The sequence below is a fragment of the Taudactylus pleione genome, unplaced genomic scaffold (genome assembly GCF_031769625.1).
Source record: "Taudactylus pleione unplaced genomic scaffold, aTauple2 ptg000454l, whole genome shotgun sequence".
In the NCBI taxonomy this organism is placed as follows: Eukaryota; Metazoa; Chordata; class Amphibia; order Anura; family Myobatrachidae; genus Taudactylus; species Taudactylus pleione.
Window position 1 is genome coordinate 2,858,180 of NW_028284856.1, and position 17,887 is coordinate 2,876,066.

A 17,887-nucleotide genomic window follows, 5' to 3' on the forward strand; every position below is an offset into this window, starting at 1 on the left:
GCAATGTGTCATTTTTGTGAAATGGAACATAGTGCAGAGGGGGAAAATCACAAACTGTTTAAGAATGTACACCTTCAACCAAGAGGCAAATTAAATGTATTTCATCATTAGACACTAAATGTCAAGCTATTCAGATCATACTTTTAGTGATAGAGAGATTTTCCTACTTTAGTAATTGCACAGTAGTTGTCACCATTTGAATTTACTTGGTTTTAGTTTTACGAACTTTCTATAGGTTTGCGACAGACTCCAGAAGAGCCTGGAGTCGGTAAAACATCAGAACTTTAATCTGAGGGTCCAGGTTTCAAGTCCCTGTTCGGGCGAGTGTCTTTTAAGCAATGTGTCATTTTTGTGAAATGGAACATAGTGCAGAGTGGGAAAATCACAAACTGTTTAAGAATGTACACCTTCAACCAAGAGGCAAATTTAATGTATTTCATCAAGAGACACTAAATGTCAAGCTTTTCAGTTCATACTTTTAGTGATAGAGAGATTTTCCTACTTTAGTAATTGCACAGTAGTTGTCACCATTTGATTTGACTTGTTTTAGTATTACGAACTTTCTATAGGTTTGCGACAGACTCCAGAAGAGCCTGGAGTCGGTAAAACAACAGAACTTTAATCTGAGGGTCCAGGGTTCAAGTCTCTGTTCGGACGAGTGTCTTTTAAGCAATGTGTCATTTTTGTGAAATGGAACATAGTGCAGAGTGAGAAAATCACAAACTGTTTAAGAATGTACACCTTCAACCAAGAGGCAAATTAAATGTATTTCATCAAGAGACACTAAATGTCAAGCTTTTCAGTTCATACTTTTAGTGATAGAGAGATTTTCCAACTTTAGTAATTGCACAGTAGTTGTCACCATTTGAATTGACTTGTTTTAGTATTACGAACTTTCTATAGGTTTGCGACAGACTCCAGAAGAGCCTGGAGTCGGTAAAACAACAGAACTTTAATCTGAGGGTCCAGGGTTCAAGTCTCTGTTCGGACGAGTGTCTTTTAAGCAATGTGTCATTTTTGTGAAATGGAACATAGTGCAGAGTGAGAAAATCACAAACTGTTTAAGAATGTACACCTTCAACCAAGAGGCAAATTAAATGTATTTCATCAAGAGACACTAAATGTCAAGCTTTTCAGTTCAAACTTTTAGTGATAGAGAGATTTTCCAACTTTAGTAATTGCACAGTAACTAGTAGTTGTCATCATTTGATATGACTTGTTTTTTGTATTACGAACTTTCTGCATTTTTGCGACCTATCACAGAAGAGCCTGGATAGCTCAGTCGGTAGAGCATCAGACTTTTAATCTGAGGGTCCAGGGTTCAAGTCCCTGTTCGGGCGAGTGTCATTTTTGTGAAATGGAACATAGTGCAGAGTGGGAAAATCACAAACTGTATAAGAATGTACACCTTCAACCAAGAGGCAAATTAAATGTATTTCATCAATAGACACTAAATGTCAAGCTATTCAGATCATACTTTTAGTGATAGAGAGATTTTCCTACTTTAGTAATTGCACAGTAGTTGTCACCATTTGAATTTACTTGTTTTTAGTTTTACGAACTTTCTATATATTTGCGACAGACTACAGAAGAGCCTGGAGTCGGTAAAACATCAGAACTTTAATCTGAGGGTCCAGGGTTCAAGTCCCTGTTCGGGCGAGTGTCTTTTAAGCAATGTGTCGTTTTTGTGAAATGGAACATAGTGCAGAGTGGGAAAATCACAAACAGTTTAAGAAAGTACACCTTCAACCAAGAGGCAAATTAAATGTATTTCATCAAGAGACACTAAATGTCAAGCTTTTCAGTTCATACTTTTAGTGATAGAGAGATTTTCCTACTTTAGTAATTGCACAGTAGTTGTCACCATTTGAATTGACTTGTTTTAGTATTACGAACTTTCTATATATTTGCGGCAGACTACAGAAGAGCCTGGAGTCGGTAAAACATCAGAACTTTAATCTGAGGGTCCAGGGTTCAAGTCCCTGTTCGGGCGAGTGTCTTTTAAGCAATGTGTCGTTTTTGTGAAATGGAACATAGTGCAGAGTGGGAAAATCACAAACTGTTTAAGAATGTACACCTTCAACCAAGAGGCAAATTAAATGTATTTCATCAAGAGACACTAAATGTCAAGCTTTTCAGTTCATACTTTTAGTGATAGAGAGATTTTCCTACTTTGTTATTGCACAGTAGTTGTCACCATTTGAATTGACTTGTTTTAGTATTACGAACTTTCTATAGGTTTGCGACAGACTCCAGAAGAGCCTGGTGTCGGTAAAACAACAGAACTTTAATCTGAGGGTCCAGGGTTCAAGTCTCTGTTCGGACGAGTGTCTTTTAAGCAATGTGTCGTTTTTGTGAAATGGAACATAGTGCAGAGTGAGAAAATCACAAACTGTTTAAGAATGTACACCTTCAACCAAGAGGCAAATTAAATGTATTTCATCAAGAGACACTAAATGTCAAGCTTTTCAGTTCATACTTTTAGTGATAGAGAGATTTTCCAACTTTAGTAATTGCACAGTAACTAGTAGTTGTCATCATTTGATATGACTTGTTTTTTGTATTACGAACTTTCTGCATTTTTGCGACCTATCACAGAAGAGCCTGGATAGCTCAGTCGGTAGAGCATCAGACTTTTAATCTGAGGGTCCAGGGTTCAAGTCCCTGTTCGGGCGAGTGTCTTTTAAGCAATGTGTCATTTTTGTGAAATGGAACATAGTGCAGAGTGGGAAAATCACAAACTGTATAAGAATGTACACCTTCAACCAAGAGGCAAATTAAATGTATTTCATCAAGAGACGCTAAATGTCAAGCTTTTCAGTTCATACTTTTAGTGATAGAGAGATTTTCCTACTTTAGTAATTGCACAGTAGTTGTCACCATTTGAATTGACTTGTTTTAGTATTACGAACTTTCTATATATTTGCGACAGACTCCAGAAGAGCCTGGAGTCGGTAAAACATCAGAACTATAATCTGAGGGTCCAGGGTTCAAGTCCCTGTTCGGGCTAGTGTCTTTTAAGCAATGTGTCGTTTTTGTGAAATGGAACATAGTGCAGAGTGGGAAAATCACAAACAGTTTAAGAAAGTACACCTTCAACCAAGAGGCAAATTAAATGTATTTCATCAAGAGACACTAAATGTCAAGCTTTTCAGTTCATACTTTTAGTGATAGAGAGATTTTCCTACTTTAGTAATTGCACAGTAGTTGTCACCATTTGAATTGACTTGTTTTAGTATTACGAACTTTCTATATATTTGCGGCAGACTACAGAAGAGCCTGGAGTCGGTAAAACATCAGAACTTTAATCTGAGGGTCCAGGGTTCAAGTCCCTGTTCGGGCGAGTGTCTTTTAAGCAATGTGTCGTTTTTGTGAAATGGAACATAGTGCAGAGTGGGAAAATCACAAACTGTTTAAGAATGTACACCTTCAACCAAGAGGCAAATTAAATGTATTTCATCAAGAGACACTAAATGTCAAGCTTTTCAGTTCATACTTTTAGTGATAGAGAGATTTTCCTACTTTGTTATTGCACAGTAGTTGTCACCATTTGAATTGACTTGTTTTAGTATTACGAACTTTCTATAGGTTTGCGACAGACTCCAGAAGAGCCTGGTGTCGGTAAAACAACAGAACTTTAATCTGAGGGTCCAGGGTTCAAGTCTCTGTTCGGACGAGTGTCTTTTAAGCAATGTGTCGTTTTTGTGAAATGGAACATAGTGCAGAGTGAGAAAATCACAAACTGTTTAAGAATGTACACCTTCAACCAAGAGGCAAATTAAATGTATTTCATCAAGAGACACTAAATGTCAAGCTTTTCAGTTCATACTTTTAGTGATAGAGAGATTTTCCAACTTTAGTAATTGCACAGTAACTAGTAGTTGTCATCATTTGATATGACTTGTTTTTTGTATTACGAACTTTCTGCATTTTTGCGACCTATCACAGAAGAGCCTGGATAGCTCAGTCGGTAGAGCATCAGACTTTTAATCTGAGGGTCCAGGGTTCAAGTCCCTGTTCGGGCGAGTGTCTTTTAAGCAATGTGTCATTTTTGTGAAATGGAACATAGTGCAGAGTGGGAAAATCACAAACTGTATAAGAATGTACACCTTCAACCAAGAGGCAAATTAAATGTATTTCATCAATAGACACTAAATGTCAAGCTATTCAGATCATACTTTTAGTGATAGAGAGATTTTCCTACTTTAGTAATTGCACAGTAGTTGTCACCATTTGAATTTACTTGTTTTTAGTTTTACGAACTTTCTATATATTTGCGACAGACTACAGAAGAGCCTGGAGTCGGTAAAACATCAGAACTTTAATCTGAGGGTCCAGGGTTCAAGTCCCTGTTCGGGCGAGTGTCTTTTAAGCAATGTGTCGTTTTTGTGAAATGGAACATAGTGCAGAGTGGGAAAATCACAAACAGTTTAAGAAAGTACACCTTCAACCAAGAGGCAAATTAAATGTATTTCATCAATAGACACTAAATGTCAAGCTATTCAGATCATACTTTTAGTGATAGAGAGATTTTCCTACTTTAGTAATTGCACAGTAGTTGTCACCATTTGAATTTACTTGTTTTTAGTATTACGAACTTTCTGTAGGTTTGCGACTGACTCCAGAAGAGCCTGGAGTCGGTAAAACATCAGAACTTTAATCTGAGGGTCCAGGTTTCAAGTCCCTGTTCGGGCGAGTGTCTATTAAGCAATGTGTCGTTTTTGTGAAATGGAACATAGTGCAGAGTGGGAAAATCACAAACTGTTTAAGAATCTACACCTTCAACCAAGAGGCAAATTAAATGTATTTCATCAATAGACACTAAATGTCAAGCTTTTCAGATCATACTTTTAGTGATAGAGAGATTTTCCTACTTTAGTAATTGCACAGTAGTTGTCACCATTTGAATTTACTTGTTTTTAGTATTAAGAACTTTCTATAGGTTTGCGACTGACTCCAGAAGAGCCTGGAGTCGGTAAAACATCAGAACTTTAATCTGAGGGTCCAGGTTTCAAGTCCCTGTTCAGGCGAGTGTCTTTTAAGCAATGTGTCATTTTTGTGAAATGGAACATAGTGCAGAGTGGGAAAATCACAAACTGTTTAAGAATGTACACCTTCAACCAAGAGGCAAATTAAATGTATTTCATCAATAGACACTAAATGTCAAGCTATTCAGATCATACTTTTAGTGATAGAGAGATTTTCCTACTTTAGTAATTGCACAGTAGTTGTCACCATTTGAATTTACTTGTTTTTAGTATTACGAACTTTCTATAGGTTTGCGACAGACTACAGAAGAGCCTGGAGTCGGTAAAAAATCAGAACTTTAATCTGAGGGTCCAGGGTTCAAGTCCCTGTTCGGGCGAGTGTCTTTTAAGCAATGTGTCATTTTTGTGAAATGGAACATAGTGCAGAGTGGGAAAATCACAAACTGTTTAAGAATGTACACCTTCAACCAAGAGGCAAATTTAATGTATTTCATCAAGAGACACTAAATGTCAAGCTTTTCAGTTCATACTTTTAGTGATAGAGAGATTTTCCTACTTTAGTAATTGCACAGTAGTTGTCACCATTTGATTTGACTTGTTTTAGTATTACGAACTTTCTATAGGTTTGCGACAGACTCCAGAAGAGCCTGGAGTCGGTAAAACAACAGAACTTTAATCTGAGGGTCCAGGGTTCAAGTCTCTGTTCGGACGAGTGTCTTTTAAGCAATGTGTCATTTTTGTGAAATGGAACGTAGTGCAGAGTGGGAAAATCACAAACTGTTTAAGAATGTACACCTTCAACCATGAGGCAAATTAAATGTATTTCATCAAGAGACACTAAATGTCAAGCTTTTCAGTTCATACTTTTAGTGATAGAGAGATTTTCCTACTTTGTTATTGCACAGTAGTTGTCACCATTTGAATTGACTTGTTTTAGTATTACGAACTTTCTATAGGTTTGCGACAGACTCGAGAAGAGCCTGGTGTCGGTAAAACAACAGAACTTTAATCTGAGGGTCCAGGGTTCAAGTCTCTGTTCGGACGAGTGTCTTTTAAGCAATGTGTCGTTTTTGTGAAATGGAACATAGTGCAGAGTGAGAAAATCACAAACTGTTTAAGAATGTACACCTTCAACCAAGAGGCAAATTAAATGTATTTCATCAAGAGACACTAAATGTCAAGCTTTTCAGTTCATACTTTTAGTGATAGAGAGATTTTCCAACTTTAGTAATTGCACAGTAACTAGTAGTTGTCATCATTTGATATGACTTGTTTTTTGTATTACGAACTTTCTGCATTTTTGCGACCTATCACAGAAGAGCCTGGATAGCTCAGTCGGTAGAGCATCAGACTTTTAATCTGAGGGTCCAGGGTTCAAGTCCCTGTTCGGGCGAGTGTCTTTTAAGCAATGTGTCATTTTTGTGAAATGGAACATAGTGCAGAGTGGGAAAATCACAAACTGTATAAGAATGTACACCTTCAACCAAGAGGCAAATTAAATGTATTTCATCAATAGACACTAAATGTCAAGCTATTCAGATCATACTTTTAGTGATAGAGAGATTTTCCTACTTTAGTAATTGCACAGTAGTTGTCACCATTTGAATTTACTCGTTTTTAGTTTTACGAACTTTCTATATATTTGCGGCAGACTACAGAAGAGCCTGGAGTCGGTAAAACATCAGAACTTTAATCTGAGGGTCCAGGGTTCAAGTCCCTGTTCGGGCGAGTGTCTTTTAAGCAATGTGTCGTTTTTGTGAAATGGAACGTAGTGCAGAGTGGGAAAATCACAAACTGTTTAAGAATGTACACCTTCAACCAAGAGGCAAATTAAATGTATTTCATCAAGAGACACTAAATGTCAAGCTTTTCAGTTCATACTTTTAGTGATAGAGAGATTTTCCTACTTTGTTATTGCACAGTAGTTGTCACCATTTGAATTGACTTGTTTTAGTATTACGAACTTTCTATAGGTTTGCGACAGACTCCAGAAGAGCCTGGTGTCGGTAAAACAACAGAACTTTAATCTGAGGGTCCAGGGTTCAAGTCTCTGTTCGGACGAGTGTCTTTTAAGCAATGTGTCGTTTTTGTGAAATGGAACATAGTGCAGAGTGAGAAAATCACAAACTGTTTAAGAATCTACACCTTCAACCAAGAGGCAAATTAAATGTATTTCATCAATAGACACTAAATGTCAAGCTATTCAGATAATACTTTTAGTGATAGAGAGATTTTCCAACTTTAGTAATTGCACAGTAACTAGTAGTTGTCATCAGTTGATATGACTTGTTTTTTGTATTACGAACTTTCTGCATTTTTGCGACCTATCACATAAGAGCCTGGATAGCTCAGTCGGTAGAGCATCAGACTTTTAATCTGAGGGTTCAAGTCCCTGTTCGGGCGAGTGTCTTTTAAGCAATGTGTCATTTTGTGAAATGGAACATAGTGCAGAGTGGGAAAATCACAAACTGTTTAAGAATCTACACCTTCAACCAAGAGGCAAATTAAATGTATTTCATCTATAGACACTAAATGTCAAGCTATTCATATCTTACTTTTAGTGATAGAGAGATTTTCCTACTTTAGTAATTGCACAGTAGTTGTCACCATTTGAATTTACTTGGTTTTAGTATTACGAACTTTCTATAGGTTTGCGACAGACTCCAGAAGAGCCTGGAGTCGGTAAAACATCAGAACTATAATCTGAGGGTCCAGGGTTCAAGTCCCTGTTCGGGCTAGTGTCTTTTAAGCAATGTGTCGTTTTTGTGAAATGGAACATAGTGCAGAGTGGGAAAATCACAAACTGTTTAAGAATGTACACCTTCAACCAAGAGGCAAATTAAATGTATTTCATCAAGAGACGCTAAATGTCAAGCTTTTCAGTTCATACTTTTAGTGATAGAGAGATTTTCCTACTTTGTTATTGCACAGTAGTTGTCACCATTTGAATTGACTTGTTTTAGTATTACGAACTTTCTATAGGTTTGCGACAGACTCCAGAAGAGCCTGGTGTCGGTAAAACAACAGAACTTTAATCTGAGGGTCCAGGGTTCAAGTCTCTGTTCGGACGAGTGTCTTTTAAGCAATGTGTCGTTTTTGTGAAATGGAACATAGTGCAGAGTGAGAAAATCACAAACTGTTTAAGAATGTACACCTTCAACCAAGAGGCAAATTAAATGTATTTCATCAAGAGACACTAAATGTCAAGCTATTCAGATCATACTTTTAGTGATAGAGAGATTTTCCTACTTTAGTAATTGCACAGTAGTTGTCACCATTTGAATTTACTTGTTTTTAGTTTTACGAACTTTCTATATATTTGCGGCAGACTACAGAAGAGCCTGGAGTCGGTAAAACATCAGAACTTTAATCTGAGGGTCCAGGGTTCAAGTCCCTGTTCGGGCAAGTGTCTTTTAAGCAATGTGTCATTTTTGTGAAATGGAACATAGTGCAGAGTGGGAAAATCACAAACTGTTTAAGAATGTACACCTTCAACCAAGAGTCAAATTAAATGTATTTCATCAAGAGACACTAAATGTCAAGCTTTTCAGTTCATACTTTTAGTGATAGAGAGATTTTCCTACTTTGTTATTGCACAGTAGTTGTCACCATTTGAATTGACTTGTTTTAGTATTACGAACTTTCTATAGGTTTGCGACAGACTCCAGAAGAGCCTGGTGTCGGTAAAACAACAGAACTTTAATCTGAGGGTCCAGGGTTCAAGTCTCTGTTCGGACGAGTGTCTTTTAAGCAATGTGTCGTTTTTGTGAAATGGAACATAGTGCAGAGTGAGAAAATCACAAACTGTTTAAGAATGTACACCTTCAACCAAGAGGCAAATTAAATGTATTTCATCAAGAGACACTAAATGTCAAGCTTTTCAGTTCATACTTTTAGTGATAGAGAGATTTTCCAACTTTAGTAATTGCACAGTAACTAGTAGTTGTCATCATTTGATATGACTTGTTTTTTGTATTACGAACTTTCTGCATTTTTGCGACCTATCACAGAAGAGCCTGGATAGCTCAGTCGGTAGAGCATCAGACTTTTAATCTGAGGGTCCAGGGTTCAAGTCCCTGTTCGGGCGAGTGTCTTTTAAGCAATGTGTCATTTTGTGAAATGGAACACAGTGCAGAGTGGGAAAATCACAAACTGTTTAAGAATGTACACCTTCAACCAAGAGGCAAATTAAATGTATTTCATCATTAGACACTAAATGTCAAGCTATTCAGATCATACTTTTAGTGATAGAGAGATTTTCCTACATTAGTAATTGCACAGTAGTTGTCACCATTTGAATTTACTTGTTTTTAGTATTACGAACTTTCTGTAGGTTTGCGACTGACTCCAGAAGAGCCTGGAGTCGGTAAAACATCAGAACTTTAATCTGAGGGTCCAGGTTTCAAGTCCCTGTTCGGGCGAGTGTCTTTTAAGCAATGTGTCGTTTTTGTGAAATGGAACATAGTGCAGAGTGGGAAAATCACAAACTGTTTAAGAATCTACACCTTCATCCAAGAGGCAAATTAAATGTATTTCATCAATAGACACTAAATGTCAAGCTTTTCAGATCATACTTTTAGTGATAGAGAGATTTTCCTACTTTAGTAATTGCACAGTAGTTGTCACCATTTGAATTTACTTGTTTTTAGTATTAAGAACTTTCTATAGGTTTGCGACTGACTCCAGAAGAGCCTGGAGTCGGTAAAACATCAGAACTTTAATCTTTTGCGACCTACCACATAGGAGCCTGGATAGCTCAGTCGGTAGAGCATCAGACTTTTAATCTGAGGGTCCAGGGTTCAAGTCCCTGTTCGGGCGAGTGTCTTTTAAGCAATGTGTCATTTTTGTGAAATGGAACATAGTGCAGAGTGGGAAAATCACAAACTGTTTAAGAATGTACACCTTCAACCAAGAGGCAAATTAAATGTATTTCATCAATTGACACTAAATGTCAAGCTATTCAGATCATACTTTTAGTGATAGAGAGATTTTCCTACTTTAGTAATTGCACAGTAGTTGTCACCATTTGAATTTACTTGTTTTTAGTTTTACGAACTTTCTATATATTTGCGACAGACTACAGAAGAGCCTGGAGTCGGTAAAACATCAGAACTTTAATCTGAGGGTCCAGGGTTCAAGTCCCTGTTCGGGCGAGTGTCTTTTAAGCAATGTGTCGTTTTTGTGAAATGGAACATAGTGCAGAGTGGGAAAATCACAAACAGTTTAAGAAAGTACACCTTCAACCAAGAGGCAAATTAAATGTATTTCATCAAGAGACACTAAATGTCAAGCTTTTCAGTTCATACTTTTAGTGATAGAGAGATTTTCCAACTTTAGTAATTGCACAGTAGTTGTCACCATTTGAATTGACTTGTTTTAGTATTACAAACTTTCTATAGGTTTGCGACAGACTCCAGAAGAGCCTGGAGTCGGTAAAACAACAGAACTTTAATCTGAGGGTCCAGGGTTCAAGTCTCTGTTCGGACGAGTGTCTTTTAAGCAATGTGTCGTTTTTGTGAAATGGAACATAGTGCAGAGTGGGAAAATCACAAACTGTTTAAGAATCTACACCTTCAACCAAGAGGCAAATTAAATGTATTTCATCAAGAGACACTAAATGTCAAGCTTTTCAGTTCATACTTTTAGTGATAGAGAGATTTTCCAACTTTAGTAATTGCACAGTAAGTAGTAGTTGTCATCATTTGATATGACTTGTTTTTTGTATTACGAACTTTCTGCATTTTTGCGACCTATCACAGAAGAGCCTGGATAGCTCAGTCGGTAGAGCATCAGACTTTTAATCTGAGGCTCCAGGGTTCAAGTCCCTGTTCGGGCGAGTGTCTTTTAAGCAATGTGTCATTTTGTGAAATGGAACATAGTGCAGAGTGGGAAAATCGCAAACTATTTAAGAATGTACACCTTCAACCAAGAGGCAAATTAAATGTATTTCATCAATAGACACTAAATGTCAAGCTATTCAGATCATACTTTTAGTGATAGAGAGATTTTCCTACTTTAGTAATTGCACAGTAGTTGTCACCATTTGAATTTACTTGTTTTTAGTATTACGAACTTTCTGTAGGTTTGCGACTGACTCCAGAAGAGCCTGGAGTCGGTAAAACATCAGAACTTTAATCTGAGGGTCCAGGTTTCAAGTCCCTGTTCGGGCGAGTGTCTATTAAGCAATGTGTCGTTTTTGTGAAATGGAACATAGTGCAGAGTGGGAAAATCACAAACTGTTTAAGAATCTACACCGTCAACCAAGAGGCAAATTAAATGTATTTCATCAATAGACACTAAATGTCAAGCTTTTCAGATCATACTTTTAGTGATAGAGAGATTTTCCTACTTTAGTAATTGCACAGTAGTTGTCACCATTTGAATTTACTTGTTTTTAGTATTAAGAACTTTCTATAGGTTTGCGACTGACTCCAGAAGAGCCTGGAGTCGGTAAAACATCAGAACTTTAATCTTTTGCAACCTACCACATAGGAGCCTGGATAGCTCAGTCGGTAGAGCATCAGACTTTTAATCTGAGGGTCCAGGGTTCAAGTCCCTGTTCGGGCGAGTGTCTTTTAAGCAATGTGTCATTTTTGTGAAATGGAACATAGTGCAGAGTGGGAAAATCACAAACTGTTTAAGAATGTACACCTTCAACCAAGAGGCAAATTAAATGTATTTCATCAATTGACACTAAATGTCAAGCTATTCAGATCATACTTTTAGTGATAGAGAGATTTTCCTACTTTAGTAATTGCACAGTAGTTGTCACCATTTGAATTTACTTGTTTTTAGTTTTACGAACTTTCTATATATTTGCGACAGACTACAGAAGAGCCTGGAGTCGGTAAAACATCAGAACTTTAATCTGAGGGTCCAGGGTTCAAGTCCCTGTTCGGGCGAGTGTCTTTTAAGCAATGTGTCGTTTTTGTGAAATGGAACATAGTGCAGAGTGGGAAAATCACAAACAGTTTAAGAAAGTACACCTTCAACCAAGAGGCAAATTAAATGTATTTCATCAAGAGACACTAAATGTCAAGCTTTTCAGTTCATACTTTTAGTGATAGAGAGATTTTCCAACTTTAGTAATTGCACAGTAGTTGTCACCATTTGAATTGACTTGTTTTAGTATTACAAACTTTCTATAGGTTTGCGACAGACTCCAGAAGAGCCTGGAGTCGGTAAAACAACAGAACTTTAATCTGAGGGTCCAGGGTTCAAGTCTCTGTTCGGACGAGTGTCTTTTAAGCAATGTGTCGTTTTTGTGAAATGGAACATAGTGCAGAGTGGGAAAATCACAAACTGTTTAAGAATCTACACCTTCAACCAAGAGGCAAATTAAATGTATTTCATCAAGAGACACTAAATGTCAAGCTTTTCAGTTCATACTTTTAGTGATAGAGAGATTTTCCAACTTTAGTAATTGCACAGTAAGTAGTAGTTGTCATCATTTGATATGACTTGTTTTTTGTATTACGAACTTTCTGCATTTTTGCGACCTATCACAGAAGAGCCTGGATAGCTCAGTCGGTAGAGCATCAGACTTTTAATCTGAGGCTCCAGGGTTCAAGTCCCTGTTCGGGCGAGTGTCTTTTAAGCAATGTGTCATTTTGTGAAATGGAACATAGTGCAGAGTGGGAAAATCGCAAACTGTTTAAGAATGTACACCTTCAACCAAGAGGCAAATTAAATGTATTTCATCAATAGACACTAAATGTCAAGCTATTCAGATCATACTTTTAGTGATAGAGAGATTTTCCTACTTTAGTAATTGCACAGTAGTTGTCACCATTTGAATTTACTTGTTTTTAGTATTACGAACTTTCTGTAGGTTTGCGACTGACTCCAGAAGAGCCTGGAGTCGGTAAAACATCAGAACTTTAATCTGAGGGTCCAGGTTTCAAGTCCCTGTTCGGGCGAGTGTCTATTAAGCAATGTGTCGTTTTTGTGAAATGGAACATAGTGCAGAGTGGGAAAATCACAAACTGTTTAAGAATCTACACCGTCAACCAAGAGGCAAATTAAATGTATTTCATCAATAGACACTAAATGTCAAGCTTTTCAGATCATACTTTTAGTGATAGAGAGATTTTCCTACTTTAGTAATTGCACAGTAGTTGTCACCATTTGAATTTACTTGTTTTTAGTATTAAGAACTTTCTATAGGTTTGCGACTGACTCCAGAAGAGCCTGGAGTCGGTAAAACATCAGAACTTTAATCTGAGGGTCCAGGTTTCAAGTCCCTGTTCAGGCGAGTGTCTTTTAAGCAATGTGTCATTTTTGTGAAATGGAACATAGTGCAGAGTGGGAAAATCACAAACTGTTTAAGAATGTACACCTTCAACCAAGAGGCAAATTAAATGTATTTCATCAATAGACACTAAATGTCAAGCTATTCAGATCATACTTTTAGTGATAGAGAGATTTTCCTACTTTAGTAATTGCACAGTAGTTGTCACCATTTGAATTTACTTGTTTTTGTATTACGAACTTTCTATAGGTTTGCGACAGACTACAGAAGAGCCTGGAGTCGGTAAAAAATCAGAACTTTAATCTGAGGGTCCAGGGTTCAAGTCCCTGTTCGGGCGAGTGTCTTTTAAGCAATGTGTCATTTTTGTGAAATGGAACATAGTGCAGAGTGGGAAAATCACAAACTGTTTAAGAATGTACACCTTCAACCAAGAAGCAAATTTAATGTATTTCATCAAGAGACACTAAATGTCAAGCTTTTCAGTTCATACTTTTAGTGATAGAGAGATTTTCCTACTTTAGTAATTGCACAGTAGTTGTCACCATTTGAATTGACTTGTTTTAGTATTACGAACTTTCTATAGGTTTGCGACAGACTCCAGAAGAGCCTGGAGTCGGTAAAACAACAGAACTTTAATCTGAGGGTCCAGAGTTCAAGTCTCTGTTCGGACGAGTGTCTTTTAAGCAATGTGTCATTTTTGTGAAATGGAACATAGTGCAGAGTGAGAAAATCACAAAATGTTTAAGAATGTACACCTTCAACCAAGAGGCAAATTAAATGTATTTCATCAAGAGACACTAAATGTCAAGCTTTTCAGTTCATACTTTTAGTGATAGAGAGATTTTCCAACTTTAGTAATTGCACAGTAACTAGTAGTTGTCATCATTTGATATGACTTGTTTTTTGTATTACGAACTTTCTGCATTTTTGCGACCTATCACAGAAGAGCCTGGATAGCTCAGTCGGTAGAGCATCAGACTTTTAATCTGAGGGTCCAGGGTTCAAGTCCCTGTTCGGGCGAGTTTCATTTTTGTGAAATGGAACATAGTGCAGAGTGGGAAAATCACAAACTGTATAAGAATGTACACCTTCAACCAAGAGGCAAATTAAATGTATTTCATCAATAGACACTAAATGTCAAGCTATTCAGATCATACTTTTAGTGATAGAGAGATTTTCCTACTTTAGTAATTGCACAGTAGTTGTCACCATTTGAATTTACTTGTTTTTAGTTTTACGAACTTTCTATATATTTGCGACAGACTACAGAAGAGCCTGGAGTCGGTAAAACATCAGAACTTTAATCTGAGGGTCCAGGGTTCAAGTCCCTGTTCGGGCGAGTGTCTTTTAAGCAATGTGTCGTTTTTGTGAAATGGAACATAGTGCAGAGTGGGAAAATCACAAACAGTTTAAGAAAGTACACCTTCAACCAAGAGGCAAATTAAATGTATTTCATCAAGAGACACTAAATGTCAAGCTTTTCAGTTCATACTTTTAGTGATAGAGAGATTTTCCTACTTTAGTAATTGCACAGTAGTTGTCACCATTTGAATTGACTTGTTTTAGTATTACGAACTTTCTATATATTTGCGGCAGACTACAGAAGAGCCTGGAGTCGGTAAAACATCAGAACTTTAATCTGAGGGTCCAGGGTTCAAGTCCCTGTTCAGGCGAGTGTCTTTTAAGCAATGTGTCGTTTTTGTGAAATGGAACATAGTGCAGAGTGGGAAAATCACAAACTGTTTAAGAATGTACACCTTCAACCAAGAGGCAAATTAAATGTATTTCATCAAGAGACACTAAATGTCAAGCTTTTCAGTTCATACTTTTAGTGATAGAGAGATTTTCCTACTTTGTTATTGCACAGTAGTTGTCACCATTTGAATTGACTTGTTTTAGTATTACGAACTTTCTATAGGTTTGCGACAGACTCCAGAAGAGCCTGGTGTCGGTAAAACAACAGAACTTTAATCTGAGGGTCCAGGGTTCAAGTCTCTGTTCGGACGAGTGTCTTTTAAGCAATGTGTCGTTTTTGTGAAATGGAACATAGTGCAGAGTGAGAAAATCACAATCTGTTTAAGAATGTACACCTTCAACCAAGAGGCAAATTAAATGTATTTCATCAAGAGACACTAAATGTCAAGCTTTTCAGTTCATACTTTTAGTGATAGAGAGATTTTCCAACTTTAGTAATTGCACAGTAACTAGTAGTTGTCATCATTTGATATGACTTGTTTTTTGTATTACGAACTTTCTGCATTTTTGCGACCTATCACAGAAGACCCTGGATAGCTCAGTCGGTAGAGCATCAGACTTTTAATCTGAGGGTCCAGGGTTCAAGTCCCTGTTCGGGCGAGTGTCTTTTAAGCAATGTGTCATTTTTGTGAAATGGAACATAGTGCAGAGTGGGAAAATCACAAACTGTATAAGAATGTACACCTTCAACCAAGAGGCAAATTAAATGTATTTCATCAATAGACACTAAATGTCAAGCTATTCAGATCATACTTTTAGTGATAGAGAGATTTTCCTACTTTAGTAATTGCACAGTAGTTGTCACCATTTGAATTTACTTGTTTTTAGTTTTACGAACTTTCTATATATTTGCGACAGACTACAGAAGAGCCTGGAGTCGGTAAAACATCAGAACTTTAATCTGAGGGTCCAGGGTTCAAGTCCCTGTTCGGGCGAGTGTCTTTTAAGCAATGTGTCGTTTTTGTGAAATGGAACATAGTGCAGAGTGGGAAAATCACAAACAGTTTAAGAAAGTACACCTTCAACCAAGAGGCAAATTAAATGTATTTCATCAAGAGACACTAAATGTCAAGCTTTTCAGTTCATACTTTTAGTGATAGAGAGATTTTCCTACTTTAGTAATTGCACAGTAGTTGTCACCATTTGAATTGACTTGTTTTAGTATTACGAACTTTCTATAGGTTTGCGACAGACTCCAGAAGAGCCTGGAGTCGGTAAAACAACAGAACTTTAATCTGAGGGTCCAGGGTTGAAGTCTCTGTTCGGACGAGTGTCTTTTAAGCAATGTGTCGTTTTTGTGAAATGGAACATAGTGCAGAGTGGGAAAATCACAAACTGTTTAAGAATCTACACCTTCAACCAAGAGGCAAATTAAATGTATTTCATCAAGAGACACTAAATGTCAAGCTTTTCAGTTCATACTTTTAGTGATAGAGAGATTTTCCAACTTTAGTAATTGCACAGTAAGTAGTAGTTGTCATCATTTGATATGACTTGTTTTTTGTATTACGAACTTTCTGCATTTTTGCGACCTATCACAGAAGAGCCTGGATAGCTCAGTCGGTAGAGCATCAGACTTTTAATCTGAGGGTCCAGGGTTCAAGTCCCTGTTCGGGCGAGTGTCTTTTAAGCAATGTGTCATTTTGTGAAATGGAACATAGTGCAGAGTGGGAAAATCGCAAACTGTTTAAGAATGTACACCTTCAACCAAGAGGCAAATTAAATGTATTTCATCAATAGACACTAAATGTCAAGCTATTCAGATCATACTTTTAGTGATAGAGAGATTTTCCTACTTTAGTAATTGCACAGTAGTTGTCACCATTTGAATTTACTTGTTTTTAGTATTACGAACTTTCTGTAGGTTTGCGACTGACTCCAGAAGAGCCTGGAGTCGGTAAAACATCAGAACTTTAATCTGAGGGTCCAGGTTTCAAGTCCCTGTTCGGGCGAGTGTCTATTAAGCAATGTGTCGTTTTTGTGAAATGGAACATAGTGCAGAGTGGGAAAATCACAAACTGTTTAAGAATCTACACCTTCAACCAAGAGGCAAATTAAATGTATTTCATCAATAGACACTAAATATCAAGCTTTTCAGATCATACTTTTAGTGATAGAGAGATTTTCCTACTTTAGTAATTGCACAGTAGTTGTCACCATTTGAATTTACTTGTTTTTAGTATTAAGAACTTTCTATAGGTTTGCGACTGACTCCAGAAGAGCCTGGAGTCGGTAAAACATCAGAACTTTAATCTGAGGGTCCAGGTTTCAAGTCCCTGTTCAGGCGAGTGTCTTTTAAGCAATGTGTCATTTTTGTGAAATGGAACATAGTGCAGAGTGGGAAAATCACAAACTGTTTAAGAATGTACACCTTCAACCAAGAGGCAAATTAAATGTATTTCATCAATAGACACTAAATGTCAAGCTATTCAGATCATACTTTTAGTGATAGAGAGATTTTCCTACTTTAGTAATTGCACAGTAGTTGTCACCATTTGATTTGACTTGTTTTAGTATTACGAACTTTCTATAGGTTTGCGACAGACTCCAGAAGAGCCTGGAGTCGGTAAAAAATCAGAACTTTAATCTGAGGGTCCAGGGTTCAAGTCTCTGTTCGGACGAGTGTCTTTTAAGCAATGTGTCATTTTTGTGAAATGGAACATAGTGCAGAGTGAGAAAATCACAAACTGTTTAAGAATGTACACCTTCAACCAAGAGGCAAATTAAATGTATTTCATCAAGAGACACTAAATGTCAAGCTTTTCAGTTCATACTTTTAGTGATAGAGAGATTTTCCAACTTTAGTAATTGCACAGTAGTTGTCACCATTTGAATTGACTTGTTTTAGTATTACGAACTTTCTATAGGTTTGCGACAGACTCCAGAAGAGCCT

The 17,887-nt window shown here is 37.1% G+C and overlaps 11 non-coding genes across 11 annotated transcripts; all 11 read left to right on the forward strand.

Moving 5' to 3' along the window:
• Nucleotides 1-1,267: 1,267 nt before the first annotated feature.
• On the forward strand, nt 1,268-1,340 carry TRNAK-UUU (transfer RNA lysine (anticodon UUU)). The gene has a single exon. It is a non-coding gene; the product is annotated as a tRNA-Lys (tRNA).
• Nucleotides 1,341-2,602: 1,262 nt separating this feature from the next.
• Nucleotides 2,603-2,675, forward strand: TRNAK-UUU (transfer RNA lysine (anticodon UUU)). The gene has a single exon. It is a non-coding gene; the product is annotated as a tRNA-Lys (tRNA).
• Nucleotides 2,676-3,952: 1,277 nt separating this feature from the next.
• TRNAK-UUU (transfer RNA lysine (anticodon UUU)) lies at nt 3,953-4,025 on the forward strand. Its single transcript has one exon. It is a non-coding gene; the product is annotated as a tRNA-Lys (tRNA).
• Nucleotides 4,026-6,308: 2,283 nt separating this feature from the next.
• On the forward strand, nt 6,309-6,381 carry TRNAK-UUU (transfer RNA lysine (anticodon UUU)). Its single transcript has one exon. It is a non-coding gene; the product is annotated as a tRNA-Lys (tRNA).
• A 2,621-nt stretch (nt 6,382-9,002) lies between these two features.
• Nucleotides 9,003-9,075, forward strand: TRNAK-UUU (transfer RNA lysine (anticodon UUU)). The gene has a single exon. It is a non-coding gene; the product is annotated as a tRNA-Lys (tRNA).
• A 658-nt stretch (nt 9,076-9,733) lies between these two features.
• Nucleotides 9,734-9,806, forward strand: TRNAK-UUU (transfer RNA lysine (anticodon UUU)). The gene has a single exon. It is a non-coding gene; the product is annotated as a tRNA-Lys (tRNA).
• A 945-nt stretch (nt 9,807-10,751) lies between these two features.
• On the forward strand, nt 10,752-10,824 carry TRNAK-UUU (transfer RNA lysine (anticodon UUU)). Its single transcript has one exon. It is a non-coding gene; the product is annotated as a tRNA-Lys (tRNA).
• A 658-nt stretch (nt 10,825-11,482) lies between these two features.
• On the forward strand, nt 11,483-11,555 carry TRNAK-UUU (transfer RNA lysine (anticodon UUU)). The gene has a single exon. It is a non-coding gene; the product is annotated as a tRNA-Lys (tRNA).
• A 945-nt stretch (nt 11,556-12,500) lies between these two features.
• TRNAK-UUU (transfer RNA lysine (anticodon UUU)) lies at nt 12,501-12,573 on the forward strand. The gene has a single exon. It is a non-coding gene; the product is annotated as a tRNA-Lys (tRNA).
• A 1,613-nt stretch (nt 12,574-14,186) lies between these two features.
• TRNAK-UUU (transfer RNA lysine (anticodon UUU)) lies at nt 14,187-14,259 on the forward strand. The gene has a single exon. It is a non-coding gene; the product is annotated as a tRNA-Lys (tRNA).
• A 2,280-nt stretch (nt 14,260-16,539) lies between these two features.
• Nucleotides 16,540-16,612, forward strand: TRNAK-UUU (transfer RNA lysine (anticodon UUU)). The gene has a single exon. It is a non-coding gene; the product is annotated as a tRNA-Lys (tRNA).
• Nucleotides 16,613-17,887: the final 1,275 nt, after the last annotated feature.